We start from the raw sequence: 18,614 nt of genomic DNA, 5'->3' as shown, positions 1-18,614 counted from the left end.
ATGGTGAAGTTCTGCTCTTTCCATGCATTGGTGCACTTTCAGCTGCCTAGCACCAACACAAGTACTCTTGTACCATAGTGCCAGAGTGCCTGTTTCATGATCTGGATAATATTTTTGCTGGAAAGGGTACCTTCCTGCAAAAAATCTATCCTTGGAGACTTTTCCTATTTGCATGTGTGCTGCGAAATGCAACACACGTGCATAGAAGAAATAATGAAGAGAAATTGAAATATTGCTCCCTCTTACACCAGCCTCAGGCAGGATAACCATGTTGGTGCAAACCCATGTCTACAACTATTTGTACATATGCGTTTGCATCAAAATCCATGCATAAATGAACAGAAATGCCCATGCATCACTGTTGTAAATATGGGTTTGTATCAAAATCCATGAGTGACTGAACAGGAATTCCAAGCACCACCTTTGGAACACCTACCTGATGCAAAGTAAAGCAAGGCAGAGAAATGCGTTGTGCTATGATATTTTTTTCTTGCAAAGCCACTCAAATTGAAATTTGCCTGGTTTTGTAAATACCAAAATGGATTTTGCATCTAACAAGCCAAGAATATATTAATTTAGGAGGGTATCAACCCCAAACAGCTCCAAGCCCCCCTGCCCCCTGGAAGCTGCGCCCCTGAGCTCATAGCTCCGTTCTGCTCCTCTGCACATGTCGATGCTATAGTCCCAAATTAATATGCGGTGAAGATGACAGGCAGTTCATAACAAGTGTGCGTCGCTGGAATCTGGTCTTCGGACAATTAGCAAATCATGCTGTGGTCTAATGATTGTTCCCCTCAACATGTCATAATTAGTTTGAACATCAAAGCGGCGTGAAACTTCCGTGGAAGTATTAGAACTCCTCAAAACCCACCAGGTAACACTTCAGTCTGTTGCCGCAGCACACGTGGCAGAATTGTGCAAAAAAACCATACACAGACGAGCGACATCAAGCCTGACCTTGAAAAGACCCTGCAAAGAGTATAACTAGAAAGTCGCTGTATTCCCTGGGTGACAGGGAAATCTGGAGCTGTGCAGAAGAGTAGGAAACGCTCGAGTTGGGGGGAATAGATGAGAGAAATTAAAAGTAAGCCCTCACCTGAATGTAGATGATTGGTATGGCACCTCCACAAACACCCTGGCTAGGCAGCAAAACCAGTAGAGCGTGGGATTGTGTCGCTGCGAGAGAGAAGACAGTCGGCTGCATAACCTACACGTCTCCCATTCATATGAAATAATGAAACGTCATTTAGAAGAGAATGAGAAAAAAGAGGAGGTGAACTTGGCTCAGGAGCTACGGGGACGAACGGACACGTAGTGGCAGAGGGCAGCAGCTGCCCTCACGAGACGATAACTGTGGAAGGTGATGATGGACCAGGCTGTCCGTTTGCTTCATCAGGACAAAGAACTTTGGACTCCTTGGCGCTCCGCGGCTCATATAACTTCAGATACCACAACACTCGAAAATAATTTCGGTGTAAACATTCAAATGTTGCCCTATTAGCAGGACTCGCTAGGGTGTGCACATTTGCCTCAAAAACAGAAAGACACGTGCACAATAAAGATGACTGAATGCACATAATCCTTGCACCGGGTTGTACAGCTTTGACTGACATATACAAAATAGACTCTTTATGAGTAATGTTGAAAAATATTGACTATGAACATGCTCAGGGAAATCTTTTCTTCACACAGTTTTTTTTGCACCCCACTTATAGGATTTCCTCCTTGCAGTGGGAAATTACCTGGAATATATGTATCTGTGGTGGGTATCAGTGCACAGTATTCTCCTTAAGGCACAGTTTGTGTCATTCAGTTTCTCCCATGCAGCTGCTTGAGTTGATTTTGCTGGTGCTTGCGTACATTTTCTACTCAAGCTGCATACTTCTGAACACGAACAGGCAAGACTGCATGTGATAGGAAAATATCTCTGGATGGCCATCTAGTGACTGGAAATCACACTAGGGGACCCCAACTGTCCCTCAAGTCTGCCAACTTACTTTCCAGAGTCACATGTGAGAAAAACCTCCGCCACGCAGTGATTGGCGAGTTTTTGCCAGGACACTGCATCACAAATGTAACACAGAGTCACCAAAATTCCAACAATTCTGCCAGCGGAACGGAATATTTCACTCACTTCTATCTGTGACCTAATAGGAGCCCTGAAAGACTTGTACTGCCACCTCTTAGACCCAGGACAATGCAGTTGACTCCAAGGGCCAGCTGGCTGACCTCCTGTGTAGCTACATGGACACAACAAGTTGCAAGAGGCATTTTGCTGGAAGTTCCCAACTTATCAGCAACAACTAGACCTGAGTAGATACCTGTTTTAGGATTCTGCCTGACACCCTTTGAGTTTCTAAGTGCTTTCTCAGAGGTCCTAGAGGCATTAGAAGTTCACTCCTGTGGTTGTTAGAGCACCAGAAAAAAGTTTAGATCCTTTTGAATCTTTTCATCCAGACCACTAGGACTTAGAACCTTTATCGTACTTTCCTACTTCCACACTTTCACTGAAACCAATCCACCTGGTGTGTCCAGCCCAGGCTCCATTGCGCCGATCTGAAATTGCACCTTGCTCCAGGTCTACCACGACCATTGACTATCATTGGTACTTTAGTTTTTCTTGGCACTACCTTTATTTAAAACTTTAAATATTCTTATCTCTAGTCCCGCTTATTAAATTTGTTTTATTTGATATCAGGTTTTTTTTATTACATTGTACCCTATTTTTCTAATTTGGTTTGGGATTTTTTTTGTTTTGCATTTTGACTTGATTACAGTTTTGATAATGCAAAAATAATTTACACACTCTATGCCTTAACTTCCAGGGGGTTTAGCTCAGGCAAATTTAGAAACTTTCAGTTTCACTGAGTCAAGAGTTGCGATTATTCCAGGAGCGGGGCAGTTGCCCACCCGAATTAATAATTCAATATGTTAAACAACCTCTTTTAACATTCGACAGTGTGCAAAAGTGCTTCAATTTGATTGAACATCCTCATTGCTTTGCTGACTATTGTTGCTGTTTTTTTTTTTTTTTATCACTGGTGTACTGCTGTCAGGTCCAAGTGTAAGTGCTATAACTTTTAAAACATGGTAAAAGTGTTTAAATCCTAACTGGTCTCCTTAACCTTACAGTAAACACTTAGCATATTTGTAAGAAATTGGGTCACTGGTTGAGGGAGATGATGCTCTTCTCAAGCAGCAACCACAATTATTTGCAGGATGAGGTCACAAGAAATCCCAAACCAACCTGTGCTGAACCTTCTGGTAGCATGGCACTAAGCAGTCTTGCATAACTTAGAGGCAAGGTGTAAAGTATTTATGCAAAGCTTCAAACAATAACACATTAACACACCACAGAAGGATCCTACAACATACTTAACAAATAGAGTATTTTGAATCAAATAAAACAAGACCAAAACGCCAAAAAAGCAGTAGAAAGAGAGCTATGCAGGTTTTAAGGTTTCAGTAATATTAGCACCAAAAAAGCACAAAACACGAACAAATTTGGCTGCCCTGGACAAAGTCACATCAGTTTAGGTTGACCACGATGGAGAATGGGCTGGCTACAGGGACCCAGTTAGACCCACTGAACAAAGTACCTTAGTTCCTGGTTGCAGAGCATTGCGAGGTTCTGAGCCAAGGATGTATTGGCAGCCGAGGCAATACATCGATTCCAAGGTGTTGCAGATCTGTGATCTGAGGTCCTGCGTCATTCACGAGGATCTCGTCAAAAAGGGCTTGTGATGCAAAGTCCTGCACCAAGGATGTGTTGAGCAGCCAAGGCAATGCATTAGTTCTGAGGAGCTCTGACGCTGCGATACAAGAACCTGCATAGTTGTCAAAGCTGTCATCGATGAGAAATGCAAGGGCATTCATCAGGAAAGTTTCACACAGATAGCAGTCCTGATGTGGGCTGCAAGGTTGATGCGGAGTCCTTCGCGTCGGAGGACCCTTTAGGGAGGCGTTGGTTCTGCTCCAGATTGCGCCATGCAGCAGAGGAGATGCACCAGTTCTGCTGAATCCACAGAAAGGGCTGGCAGAGCACCTCTATGCCCACTTCCAAAGGTCCAGGACTGGAATGGAACCACTTGGCAGGGTAGGACTGACAGCTGGTAGAGTCCAGGTGCTGCGTTCAAGGTTGTTAGAGTCTTCTGTCCCTGAGGCTCTAGTCATGAGACCAGTCAGCTAGCCCTTTGAGTCACTTTTGGTTCCTGGGTTCAACAGATACAGGCCCAGTCCTTCTCACCCAGACAAAAGGGAAACAGGCAGCAGGTTAGCAAAGCAGAGCACCAGTCCTTCAGCGCAGCAGTCCAGCAGAGTGGCAGACCTTTCATCAGCACAGCATTCTTTATTTCTGGAAGAGTAACCCCAGGACCAGCCGGGTATTTAAGAGGTGGTGTCTGAGGTCCAATATTTATACCTGGTGCTCTTACTATGGAAGGCCTGAAAAGCTACTAGAGATTTGCCTTTGAAGCCCCCAGGGATCCTACCTTCCCTGCCCTGGCTCTGACCTAACTCGTGGGGGTATGCTAACTAAAACTGGTATGCAGTTCTGTGAAAGTAGACAGGTCACAGCCTATTCACGTATAAGTAGGGCTGTGCCCAGCTCCGCCCTCCCATCCTGTCAGTGATGGCCCATTCAAGCAGACCTAAGCTGTATATTGTTTGTGGCTGTCTAGGAGCAATACACAAAGCCGAACTGTCAGCTACACCCAGTCATGTGACCCAGCGACAGGCTCCATGCACAACATGGGTAATGCAGGTAAAGTTCAACTTTCTAAAACCGCCATTTTCAAAATTGTAATTTAAAACCCAATTTTACCATCAGATAACATTTTTCATTATGATTCAAAAGACACCAAACATGAACAGGTCACCTACCTCCATTTGGGAATTACAGCCTATTAAATGTATTAAGGTAACTACAATGCTATCCTATCAAAGAGGTAGGACTTGCTGTAGTGAAAAACAAATTGAAGAGTGTTTCACTACCAGGACAATTGAAACGTAAAATTACATATCCTATTATTTTAATACACTTCACCCTGCTCTGTGGGCTGTCTAGGGTCTACACTAGTGTTGACATATGTATTAAAAAGACGGTTTTGGCCTGTGAAAATGTTTAATTTGTGAGATCAAAATGGTAGTTTAAAATTGCACGTGCAGGCTGCAATGGCAGGCCTGAGACATGTTTGCAGGGCTACTTAGAAGGGTGGCACAAAAAAACCATACACAGACGAGCGACATCAAGCCTGACCTTGAAAAGACCCTGCAAAGAGTATAACTAGAAAGTCGCTGTATTCCCTGGGTGACAGGGAAATCTGGAGCTGTGCAGAAGAGTAGGAAACGCTCGAGTTGGGGGGAATAGATGAGAGAAATTAAAAGTAAGCCCTCACCTGAATGTAGATGATTGGTATGGCACCTCCACAAACACCCTGGCTAGGCAGCAAAACCAGTAGAGCGTGGGATTGTGTCGCTGCGAGAGAGAAGACAGTCGGCTGCATAACCTACACGTCTCCCATTCATATGAAATAATGAAACGTCATTTAGAAGAGAATGAGAAAAAAGAGGAGGTGAACTTGGCTCAGGAGCTACGGGGACGAACGGACACGTAGTGGCAGAGGGCAGCAGCTGCCCTCACGAGACGATAACTGTGGAAGGTGATGATGGACCAGGCTGTCCGTTTGCTTCATCAGGACAAAGAACTTTGGACTCCTTGGCGGCTCCGCGGCTCATATAACTTCAGATAACACAACACTCGAAAATAATTTCGGTGTAAACATTCAAATGTTGCCCTATTAGCAGGACTCGCTAGGGTGTGCACATTTGCCTCAAAAACAGAAAGACACGTGCACAATAAAGATGACTGAATGCACATAATCCTTGCACCGGGTTGTACAGCTTTGACTGACATATACAAAATAGACTCTTTATGAGTAATGTTGAAAAATATTGACTATGAACATGCTCAGGGAAATCTTTTCTTCACACAGTTTTTTTTGCACCCCACTTATAGGATTTCCTCCTTGCAGTGGGAAATTACCTGGAATATATGTATCTGTGGTGGGTATCAGTGCACAGTATTCTCCTTAAGGCACAGTTTGTGTCATTCAGTTTCTCCCATGCAGCTGCTTGAGTTGATTTTGCTGGTGCTTGCGTACATTTTCTACTCAAGCTGCATACTTCTGAACACGAACAGGCAAGACTGCATGTGATAGGAAAATATCTCTGGATGGCCATCTAGTGACTGGAAATCACACTAGGGGACCCCAACTGTCCCTCAAGTCTGCCAACTTACTTTCCAGAGTCACATGTGAGAAAAACCTCCGCCACGCAGTGATTGGCGAGTTTTTGCCAGGACGCTGCATCACAAATGTAACACAGAGTCACCAAAATTCCAACAATTCTGCCAGCGGAACGGAATATTTCACTCACTTCTATCTGTGACCTAATAGGAGCCCTGAAAGACTTGTACTGCCACCTCTTAGACCCAGGACAATGCAGTTGACTCCAAGGGCCAGCTGGCTGACCTCCTGTGTAGCTACATGGACACAACAAGTTGCAAGAGGCATTTTGCTGGAAGTTCCCAACTTATCAGCAACAACTAGACCTGAGTAGATACCTGTTTTAGGATTCTGCCTGACACCCTTTGAGTTTCTAAGTGCTTTCTCAGAGGTCCTAGAGGCATTAGAAGTTCACTCCTGTGGTTGTTAGAGCACCAGAAAAAAGTTTAGATCCTTTTGAATCTTTTCATCCAGACCACTAGGACTTAGAACCTTTATCGTACTTTCCTACTTCCACACTTTCACTGAAACCAATCCACCTGGTGTGTCCAGCCCAGGCTCCATTGCGCCGATCTGAAATTGCACCTTGCTCCAGGTCTACCACGACCATTGACTATCATTGGTACTTTAGTTTTTCTTGGCACTACCTTTATTTAAAACTTTAAATATTCTTATCTCCAGTCCCGCTTATTAAATTTGTTTTATTTGATATCAGGTTTTTTTATTACATTGTACCCTATTTTTCTAATTTGGTTTGGGATTTTTTTTGTTTTGCATTTTGACTTGATTACAGTTTTGATAATGCAAAAATAATTTACACACTCTATGCCTTAACTTCCAGGGGGTTTAGCTCAGGCAAATTTAGAAACTTTCAGTTTCACTGAGTCAAGAGTTGCGATTATTCCAGGAGCGGGGCAGTTGCCCACCCGAATTAATAATTCAATATGTTAAACAACCTCTTTTAACATTCGACAGTGTGCAAAAGTGCTTCAATTTGATTGAACATCCTCATTGCTTTGCTGACTATTGTTGCTGTTTTTTTTTTTTTTAAATCACTGGTGTACTGCTGTCAGGTCCAAGTGTAAGTGCTATAACTTTTAAAACATGGTAAAAGTGTTTAAATCCTAACTGGTCTCCTTAACCTTACAGTAAACACTTAGCATATTTTTAAGAATTTGGGTCACTGGTTGAGGGAGATGATGCTCTTCTCAAGCAGCAACCACAATTATTTGCAGGATGAGGTCACAAGAAATCCCAAACCAACCTGTGCTGAACCTTCTGGTAGCATGGCACTAAGCAGTCTTGCATAACTTAGAGGCAAGGTGTAAAGTATTTATGCAAAGCTTCAAACAATAACACATTAACACACCACAGAAGGATCCTACAACATACTTAACAAATAGAGTATTTTGAATCAAATAAAACAAGACCAAAACGCCAAAAAAGCAGTAGAAAGAGAGCTATGCAGGTTTTAAGGTTTCAGTAATATTAGCACCAAAAAAGCACAAAACACGAACAAATTTGGCTGCCCTGGACAAAGTCACATCAGTTTAGGTTGACCACGATGGAGAATGGGCTGGCTACAGGGACCCAGTTAGACCCACTGAACAAAGTACCTTAGTTCCTGGTTGCAGAGCATTGCGAGGTTCTGAGCCAAGGATGTATTGGCAGCCGAGGCAATACATCGATTCCAAGGTGTTGCAGATCTGTGATCTGAGGTCCTGCGTCATTCACGAGGATCTCGTCAAAAAGGGCTTGTGATGCAAAGTCCTGCACCAAGGATGTGTTGAGCAGCCAAGGCAATGCATTAGTTCTGAGGAGCTCTGACGCTGCGATACAAGAACCTGCATAGTTGTCAAAGCTGTCATCGATGAGAAATGCAAGGGCATTCATCAGGAAAGTTTCACACAGATAGCAGTCCTGATGTGGGCTGCAAGGTTGATGCGGAGTCCTTCGCGTCGGAGGACCCTTTAGGGAGGCGTTGGTTCTGCTCCAGATTGCGCCATGCAGCAGAGGAGATGCACCAGTTCTGCTGAATCCACAGAAAGGGCTGGCAGAGCACCTCTATGCCCACTTCCAAAGGTCCAGGACTGGAATGGAACCACTTGGCAGGGTAGGACTGACAGCTGGTAGAGTCCAGGTGCTGCGTTCAAGGTTGTTAGAGTCTTCTGTCCCTGAGGCTCTAGTCATGAGACCAGTCAGCTAGCCCTTTGAGTCACTTTTGGTTCCTGGGTTCAACAGATACAGGCCCAGTCCTTCTCACCCAGACAAAAGGGAAACAGGCAGCAGGTTAGCAAAGCAGAGCACCAGTCCTTCAGCGCAGCAGTCCAGCAGAGTGGCAGACCTTTCATCAGCACAGCATTCTTTATTTCTGGAAGAGTAACCCCAGGACCAGCCGGGTATTTAAGAGGTGGTGTCTGAGGTCCAATATTTATACCTGGTGCTCTTACTATGGAAGGCCTGAAAAGCTACTAGAGATTTGCCTTTGAAGCCCCCAGGGATCCTACCTTCCCTGCCCTGGCTCTGACCTAACTCGAGGGGGTATGCTAACTAAAACTGGTATGCAGTTCTGTGAAAGTAGGCAGGTCACAGCCTATTCACGTATAAGTAGGGCTGTGCCCAGCTCCGCCCTCCCATCCTGTCAGTGATGGCCCATTCAAGCAGACCTAAGCTGTATATTGTTTGTGGCTGTCTAGGAGCAATACACAAAGCCGAACTGTCAGCTACACCCAGTCATGTGACCCAGCGACAGGCTCCATACACAACATGGGTAATGCAGGTAAAGTTCAACTTTCTAAAACCGCCATTTTCAAAATTGTAATTTAAAACCCAATTTTACCATCAGATAACATTTTTCATTATGATTCAAAAGACACCAAACATGAACAGGTCACCTACCTCCATTTGGGAATTACAGCCTATTAAATGTATTAAGGTAACTACAATGCTATCCTATCAAAGAGGTAGGACTTGCTGTAGTGAAAAACAAATTGAAGAGTGTTTCACTACCAGGACAATTGAAACGTAAAATTACATATCCTATTATTTTAATACACTTCACCCTGCTCTGTGGGCTGTCTAGGGTCTACACTAGTGTTGACATATGTATTAAAAAGACGGTTTTGGCCTGTGAAAATGTTTAATTTGTGAGATCAAAATGGTAGTTTAAAATTGCACGTGCAGGCTGCAATGGCAGGCCTGAGACATGTTTGCAGGGCTACTTAGATGGGTGGCACAATCAGTGCTGCAGGTACACTAGTAGTATTTAATGTACAGGCTCTGTGTACTTCTAGTACCATCTTACAAGGGACTTATAAGGAAAATAAATATGCCAATTGAGTACTAGCCAATGTTAGATTGTCTTAAGGAGGGTGCACATGCATTTCAGCACTCGTTAGCACTGATATAGTGCGCAGAGTCCTAAGGCTAGCGAAAACAAGATCAGAAAAAATGGAGGAGGAAGGCAAAACCTTTTCAGGTAAGTCCACCCTAAGGCTGACAGGACTAACAATATTGTACAGGAAATTATATTAGCCTCCTGGCAGATGGCCATGCAAGTGCTTTCTCTTAGTGAGATGTAAAAACTGCAATCAGAGCAGAAACAATATCGTAGTCCTTTTCACAGGAATACATAAATGTGAGGTATGTAACACATATCAGCTTAGGAAGAGAAGCTGGGGTGTGCAGGAACATCAATATCCTGAAACAGACCAGGGTGAGACATGCCTATTCACTGTTAAGTATAAATGTAGACCTGGGAGACATTATTTGTCCCCAAGGCTCTCTGTAGCCAGTTTGGCCCTGCCAAGTAAGAGGGGGAGCTGGTCCCAGAATATGTTTGGCGCAGTTGATGAGGAGAGGACTGCACATTTCCCTAAATACACCCCCGGGTGGCACACAAGTTCCCTTCAGGGACAGAGTACCATGTTGGATTTGCCTTAGAATAGTGCACTATTGGATAGTTTGCACTAAGGGAAACAAAACGTGTTGCAAAAGTAGGAAGTATCCCCCTGGGAAGTATGTAGTAACTTAGTCGTACACAAGATGAAGCTTGAAGTAGCTTTAATCATGAACAGGCGCTGCGCCGCAGCTCAGCCTTACGAAGCCAACAAAAACCGTTACCATATTTAAAACCACGTTCCACTAAGAACATCGAGTTAGAACACAAAGGGAGAATTCCAGAAAGACTAGAACATAACATTACATTATCGTCTCTTCTTTAATAAAAAAAAAGGAAAATAAACCAAAAGAAAAGCGAGAAAACATTTGCAGGATAAGAAAACATTTGCAGGGTAAAAATACTTAAATACTTAACGATACCTTGCTGGTATAGAACGCTGACGACAACTCCTTCGTAGACCCTCAGGATGAGGAAAGTGAGAAGGAGACAAATCATCTGCGCGCACAGTATCAGAAGACAAAGAGTCACTTCCACTAGAAGCGGAACTTAAAGTAGGACTCGTATTTTTGACACATTCATTAGCTTTAACAACTCTGGCAATATTCCACCAATTCTTCATATTAACCCTGACAGCATTACCACAGACTTTATCAATAACGAAAGGTTCAGAGAATTTGCCACTGCCTTTGGTGGTATGCACAGGTAACTTAATACGTATTCTATCGCCAACAGAAAACTTTTGAGCCACAACTTTTTTCCTAGAGTCAAAATCAAGTTTCTGTTTGGACTGGGCCCTCGTAACATTACTTCAAACAATCTCATCCACATTGCTCAGGGAATTTAACTTTACCCAACGTGACATCCAGCCAGGACAAATCTTAGAACAGGGTTTTCTCCCTCGTAACAATTCATAAGGAGAAACCTTGGTCGAGGAATGCGGTGTGGTACGATAGAACCACAACATGGATCTGACCGCATTGGGAACATGGCAACGTTGAGTGATAGCCCATTGAACGCAGTTATTCAAGACTCTGTTCATGCGCTCCACTAAACCGTTAGTTTGAGGGTGATAGAGAGCGCTCTTCAAATGATTAATCCCACTCTGACACAAGAAAGTGTTAAACTCTTGGCTAACAAATTGAACACCATTATCGCTCACTATAGTGGAAGGAAAACCCTCCCGTAGAAAAAGATCTTTTAAAAAGTCAATGACATTCTTGGAATTGGGGTCACCAACAAAACGAACCTCTGGCCATTTAGAATAATAGTCGACAGCGACTATGGCAAATCTTGAAGAGGAAGGGAGCAAATAAAAAGGCCCAACCAAATCAATTCCTATTTTCTCCCAGGGTCTGTCAGGAAGAACAATAGGTTGCAAAGGAGGAGAGCGTACCTTCCAACTCTTCTCAGCACTTAAACAAATCACACACTCCTCAACAACCGTATCAATATCCTGATCCATCTGGGGCCACCAGAAGTGCTCCCTGACCCTTCTCTTTAGTTAGAGTTTTACCAAGGTGACGTTCGTGTGCACCTTTGACAATTCTGTTCCTGAGGTCAACAGGGGGGATCAGTCTATCACCACGCATTAATAACCCTCCTTCAATAGAAAGTTCATTAGAAACCTTCACAAATGTTTGCAGAGAAATATGAACATTTTTCTCTCCAGGCCAACCCCCTGTCACACATCTCATAACTTCATTAAGAAGAACATCTTTTGATAGATGTTCCCTCCATTCAGCTTCACAAATGGAAAACATATCATCCATACCAACCGAAGCAACAAAACAGTCATCCTCATCATAGTCCTCCTCAACATCATTCTCACTACCAGTATCGATGGGATTCCTAGAAAAATAACCAGCCCTAGTATTTTTGCTACCAGGAATGTATGTTACATCCAAGTCGTATTGAAGTAACTTGGTAGAAAGTCTAGCTATCCTTGGTGAATGCTCTTTCACTCTAACACCAGAAAGAATAGAAACTAATGGGCTGTGATCAGTCCTTAACCGGAAATGCTTACCCCAGATATAGGGGTTAAACTTCCTTATCGCCCACCAGCCCGCTAAAAGTTCTTTCTCAATTACTGCAAAGTTGGATTCTGGACCATGATGAACTCTTGCAGCATAACCCAAGGTTTGTTCAACTCCATCTACTTCCTGAGTTAGAACAGCACCTACGCCTAACCCACTAGCATCCACAGTAATCGTACACATGGCATTAGGATTGAAAGGCTTCAACACTTTTGAACTCACTAATTGTTGTTTAATCCAAGTAAAGACTGCCTCACAACGAACATCCCAAACAAAAGGAACATCCCTTTTGAGCATGTTCGACAAAGGCTGCACCTTAGTAGCATAGTCTGGTATAAAACGAGAATAAAATTCACACAAACCAATAAAAGATTTCAACTCACTTTTATCCTTAGGAAGTGGGCTATCCACAATGGCTTTAACTAAACCAGGTCTTGGCTCCACACCATTTCCCGACAACACATGGCCAAGATATTCTACTTTCCGTGCCCTGAACACAACTTTTCCTTCTTCAAAACTACCCCAGCATTACATAACGCCTCTAAAACTTTTCTCAAAATCTCGTCATGCACTTCACAGGTGATCCCTTGAATCAAAACATTGTCCTGGAAGACGACGACTCCCTCGATGTTTTTTAATATTTTAGACATGATCCTTTGGAAAACTGCTGCCGCAGAGGCCAACCCAAAGGGCATGCGGCAGTATTGGAAAGAACCTACGGGGGACACAAAAGCAGTGAAGTGCCGGGATTCAGGATCTAAAACCACCTGGTGGTACGCAAACGCTAAGTCTAGTTTGCTGAACCATTTAGACCCATTAATGAGCGACAACATGTCAGGAATTTAGGAAGAGGAAAGGAATCTATCCAAATGCTCTTATTCAGACTGCGTAAATCAACACAGACGCGAAGTTCGCCATTTTTCTTCTTAGCGACAACTAATGGAGAGAGCCAAAGTGAAGATTCGATGGGTTCAATTATCCCTTTCTTACAAAGACCATTCAATTCTGCTTCCAGTTGTTCTCTTACACTAAATGGGACATTCCTCAATCTATGCTTAACGGGGATGACATTGTCTTTTACTCTAATGGTGTGCTTGAACCCCTTCACCTCCCCTAACCTGTTGCCAAAAACAGTGGGACAAGTCTCAACTAACTTGCTAACAAAATCATCAGTTTGCACAACAGAAATAGGGTCTTTTGTGCCAGGTCGAAGAACCATTTTAAACAATCCCTGATGGAACCAACCGAGAATGTTTAACCCTTTGATAGAAACATAAATTTTACCAAAGATCTTCCTCCCTCTAAATTCAAGAGAATCCTCAAAATACCCCTTGAGCTCTATCCTCCTACCTTCATAATTGACAGGGGATCTGTCAGGAGGAAAAAGTTTACGGTCACCCCACACCACCTCAAAAAGTTCTTGGGTCAACATGGTTATCCTCGCTCCTGAGTCTACTAACAGGCAGACAACCTTGTCACCAATACCGATATCAGTGTAAGGGTCAACACATTCAACTTCCGAATCAGCCTCACTGTGCAAATTCCCCACAATCGCAACCATATCTCTTAGATCATCCTGAATGCTAGAAGTATCATCTTGGTTGTATTCAGAAACATATGCGCCAGAAGATGAATTGCCCGAATTATTCCACTGTTTGTTAGACTGTACTTGTGACACATTGCGTTTAACATTCTGACACACTTTCGCGAAATGACCTAATTTTCCACACAACCTGCACGTGACATTTCTAGCTGGGCACGGACGTCCAGATTTAAAATGTGGAAAGTTACCACATTTAAAACAAATATTACTTTGTTTGAAAAACTTATTATCTGCACGCCCCCCTGAATTAACTTTAGCCTCTTGCATTTTCACAACATTGACACTATCTTCCTTAGAAATAGAAGGAGAACATTTTGCATCAAGTTCTTTGACAGACAGTTTTGAAAACTCAATACTTTTAGCCACATATACAGTTTCTTCAAGTGACGGATTACCCAAAGAGAGTAATTTCTGCTGGATACCTTTGCCTAGACACTTACAAATGTATTGATCTCTGATCATCTGATCTTAAAATTTTCGAATTCACATTCTGCACTGAGTATTCTCAGCGCAGAAATGAAGTCTTCAACCTTTTCCCCCTGTTTCTGTTCACGCTTATAAAATTTGTGTCTGACTACAACCACACTAGGCTGAATGTCAAAACGTAATTCTAGCAACTTGACTGTTTCTGCATAATCATCTAGGTCCTCTTCCTCAGGAGGACGCACCAAAGGAGGTAAGTGTTTGAAGATTGAACGACCTTCAAACCCAAGACTGTTTAATAAAAGGTATTTTTTCCTCTCAGCTCTATACCTAGAAGCCCCAATAGCTCTGAGATAAGTGGTAAAGGCATCGAACCACTTTTTCCAAACAATAGGTGGTTCACCTGGGAGATCAAGGAAAGGGGGTGGAGGAGAAACAGCTTGCATGCTCATGCTTCAGGTAAACCTTAACAAAGTATAAGTACAGTTAAAATATAATTAGTGTAGACTTCCTTTCAAGAGCAAATCCTACAATGTCAGTAAAATAAATAGAAATAATAAGACAATCCTTATGACATTGCGAGGTTACAGATTAAACACCTCATTTGAAAAGTGCGTATTTACTGCTTTACGCTCTTAACACACAGAAGGTGTGTGTATCACCGTGAAGGCAGAGTCACAACAAGTGCTTTTAAATAGGAACCTGTTCAGCTTCCAGGCGCACGTATCACCGTGAAAGTACACGCTTTTCAAAACAACAACATGTTGCAGGTGCGCGCAGCACCGTGATATTAGTATCGAGATACACGCTTTTCAAAGAAGCAAGATGTTCCACTTCTGACGCGTGAAGATAAACTCTTTCAGTCGCGTGATGATACGCTCTTCATTTTACTCAAAATGGATCGTAATGTGAAGTTGCGTTGCAAGAGATGTAGTGCGTTCCAGATACAACAAAATGGTAACCACGTACTCAAATCAACGCTGCGTTGCAAGCAAACACGTTGCGTTCCACTCTTCGTTGTGACGTCACAAGTAATTTACATCCAAGATGGCCCCCGTGAATTAGTTAATACGCTAACTCCAGGCTATACGTCACACGAACTGGCATCCAAAACCAAGAACAATAGCTGCTGCCGTACAATCGATAAGAGTACCTTAAAGATCCAACGCCGAAAACCGGAAATTCCTCACACGTCTGGAGAACAGTAGGAATATTTTCAAGGTACCTCTCTTGCGTTTCCGTGCAGTGGAATTTACTTTTCCTCGACCTTCACCTCTGATTAGTAGATATAACATTTACATTTGCGTGGGTAGCATACACCTGTAGATCGTCGCCACGTTTTTCTGTAGTAACTTAGTCGTACACAAGATGAAGCTTGAAGTAGCTTTAATCACGAACAGGTGCTGCGCAGCAGCTCAGCCTTACGAAGCCAACAAAAACCGTTACCATATTTAAAACCACGTTCCACTAAGAACATCGAGTTAGAACACAAAGGGAGAATTCCAGAAAGACTAGAACATAACATTACAAAGTATTTTCTCATTGGTTAAGGAGTGTCCAGGAAGCACCCAATCAACTGGCTATTGACATCTACAAAGCTGGCACCTTAGTCATGGCTCAGGAGAAAACCCTCTGGACCTAAGGAAGAACCAAAGAGGGCTGAACCTGCTGATTGAGACCTTTGTGGAGATCCGAAGGGTTGGACCTGCTCCCATTTTGTATCCAGGACTAAGAAGTGGTCTTGAAGAGTCAGTTGTTTCACCTCCTTTGTAGCTACTAGTATATATAACGATCTGCAAGAGGCCTTTTTCTAGATGTGCCTACCTGAGCAGTAGCAAATAAACCTGAACTGGACACTGCCGGTGGCCTCGGCTTGAAGGAGTCTCGGCCACTAATTGTTATCCCTGATGTCCTTGGAGCCTTAAAAGTGACCAAGAGGAGATGCTCCAACATTTCAGAACATTTGGGAGTTAGAACATTTTTAGACTTTCAAAACCTCTGGAATATCTGCTGGACCCCCACAGCAAAGGTGTTCACCTCCTGAAGCTTTTGATGGAATTTCATTGGATACAGCTTCAAGCTTTGCCATGCTGGTGGATTTTTGAGCTCCATAAAAAAGAATATGGTCCTCATTTAGATTTTGGCTGATTGCTGACTCAATCACAAGGTGACAGATATCCCATCCAACCTATTACTAGCACATTATATCCTATGGTGTTTGTAATAAGGCAGACAGAATCCATTTTTCTCATCCAAATCTCCTAGCAATATTGATATGCCGAGGCAACTCTAGCCCAAATAGGGGAAGGGAAATGGGATGCAAGAGACACTGCTCCCATTAACTGCACCATCTGCTGCCCTCTCTATATTTTGTCTGTGAATATTGGCCCATCACCAGTCTCCCAGACACCCATGATCTCTGTGCTTTAATAGAGAGTTTTACCATATCCACCTCCCTCTATCCCAGAATATTGTAAATGTAACTGGTCATTCCCTCTTTCCCACCTGCACTACTTGCTAACTCACAAGTGAGTTGTTGGGAGGAGATACCTTGTAAACACATGAGTCGTAATCAATGGGTGCGCACCTGACACACGAATGATCTGTCGCCACCTAGTACATTAGTGAACTATGTACATAGCACAATTATAGTGGCTGTCATTGCATATCTCTAGACCGTTCTGCAATCATGTGATGCTAATCATACCAAGTACCAAGGTGGTTAATCTCTTGTATATAAACAGTAACATTGCACATGTATGCCCCCACACAGTGTTAGGATCTATGCTTTACATCAGTAATACATATTCATTCAACAAAGCAATAGTTCAACATCGTGCTTGCTGTTTACAGGTCCTAGTTACACCATCACGATGTCCTCAGCACAATATCAGTGTAGTTAGCACATCAATCTATGTGTTATAGCATGTTATCAATTAGTCTTTAGTCATGAATGATATATCACTAAAGGCAATCATAATCTCTCTTCTATTATTACTGGTCTCAAATTTTGCACCCGGAACTCAGAAGTGAAGGCTCTGAATCAAGATAAGTACATTATGCATGCACGCGCGTTGCGTTAATGCCTTAGCTTTGTTCTAATCTTTATGTTTACTTTCTTTTTCTTTTAGGGCGTCAGATGCCCAGAATCCTGGAAAGTATTCCTTGTGGTGGAGTCAAAGTCACCCCAATTAATAACCCGCCAGGGCCAGTGGAATTATGCTGAAAAGCAGCCGCGTGCATCCATTGGGGCGTGGCGGCGTAGCTCCACAAGCCCCATGGACGCACTGCTGCAATAAAACAAACTGGTGACTGGTGTTTAAAATGTTCGAGCGAGCGCCGCCGGGAATCCGGGAAGCACCCGAGTTCTCCAGGAGTGGGGAGTGCAGGGGGGCTGGTCTGGTCTGCTGCGCAGCTTGAAGGACAGTCCTCGACTACGTGACGCACTCAGCTGCAGCAGCAGACAGCCAGCCAAGGTATCTAGCGCGCAAGTGATGCTTGGGGCAGAAACTTGCCCACGCATGCGCATCAGTGTTCCCCCATAGGGGGGTGCTTGTTTAAGCTGGCCGCAGCCCCCGGCTTTACAAAGGCGACACAGGGCGAGCATTCATGAGCCCCCCTAGCCAATCCTGGCGCTGCTTGCAGCGCCAGGATTGGCCGGTCACCGCAGGGAAATCCATTATTGGATGCCGCTCGTGGGTGGTGCACACACACTGCATAATGGCCAATCACTGTGTGTGACTTCATGTAGTCATGCAGTGATTGGCCATTTTGGGGTGCGCGGCTGACCTCTCTAGTCTCTACTCGCGATTGTGCATACGAGAGCTAAGAATGCGAGTATTCCTGGCTGAAGGAATTGGGACTGGCCGAGGAAAACCATGGGGTGTATAACGGAGCTTGGGGAGGGAGAGACCCAGGGAAACACCCATCGAGCACCGGAGAGGGTAAGGAAAACAAGAGAATTAATAATTGTACTTGAATCATATCTGTATGTAATGACAGAAACAGAAAAATACAAGTCGGGCGGCACACACTGCTAAGCACAGATTTTTAGCTTATGTGTCTTTCAGCCACGCCCTTAATTACATTAGCCACGCAACTTTGAGCCCCTCCCCCCCCATTCCCCAGTTTTCTCATCCCACTTAAGACCATGAAAATAACCATTTTATTCCCCCTTTAAAACCTGCTCAGCTTCTGTAAGACTTAAATGGGAAAAATACAAGAATCCCAATTTGTGGCCAACTACCCCTTAAGTGAGGCTGACATTTGGCACTGTGGCACATTGGAAAACGACTGTGGCATTTTAGGTAAGCAACTCACAAAGAAGAACATTGGTTCGTACGGAAAGAAAGAACTGTGAACCACGGAGT

At 43.6% G+C, this 18,614-nt stretch overlaps 1 protein-coding gene across 2 annotated transcripts in view; it reads right to left on the bottom strand.

The window, feature by feature from the left end:
• Window positions 1–1,278, bottom strand: part of LOC144813848 (solute carrier organic anion transporter family member 1A2-like) — a 1,137,838-nt gene extending 1,136,560 nt beyond the window's left edge. For both annotated transcript variants that reach the window (XM_078674057.1, XM_078674059.1), the window contains exon 1: window positions 1,097–1,278. The gene's annotated coding sequence lies outside the window, so the exon portion shown is untranslated. The remainder of the gene's footprint in view (window positions 1–1,096) is intronic.
• Window positions 1,279–18,614: the final 17,336 nt, after the last annotated feature.

This window comes from Lissotriton helveticus, chromosome 1_1 (assembly GCF_964261635.1).
Source record: "Lissotriton helveticus chromosome 1_1, aLisHel1.1, whole genome shotgun sequence".
In the NCBI taxonomy this organism is placed as follows: domain Eukaryota; kingdom Metazoa; phylum Chordata; class Amphibia; order Caudata; family Salamandridae; genus Lissotriton; species Lissotriton helveticus.
Note: the sequence above shows the minus strand (reverse complement) of the source record. Positions and strands in the feature narration are given on the sequence as shown.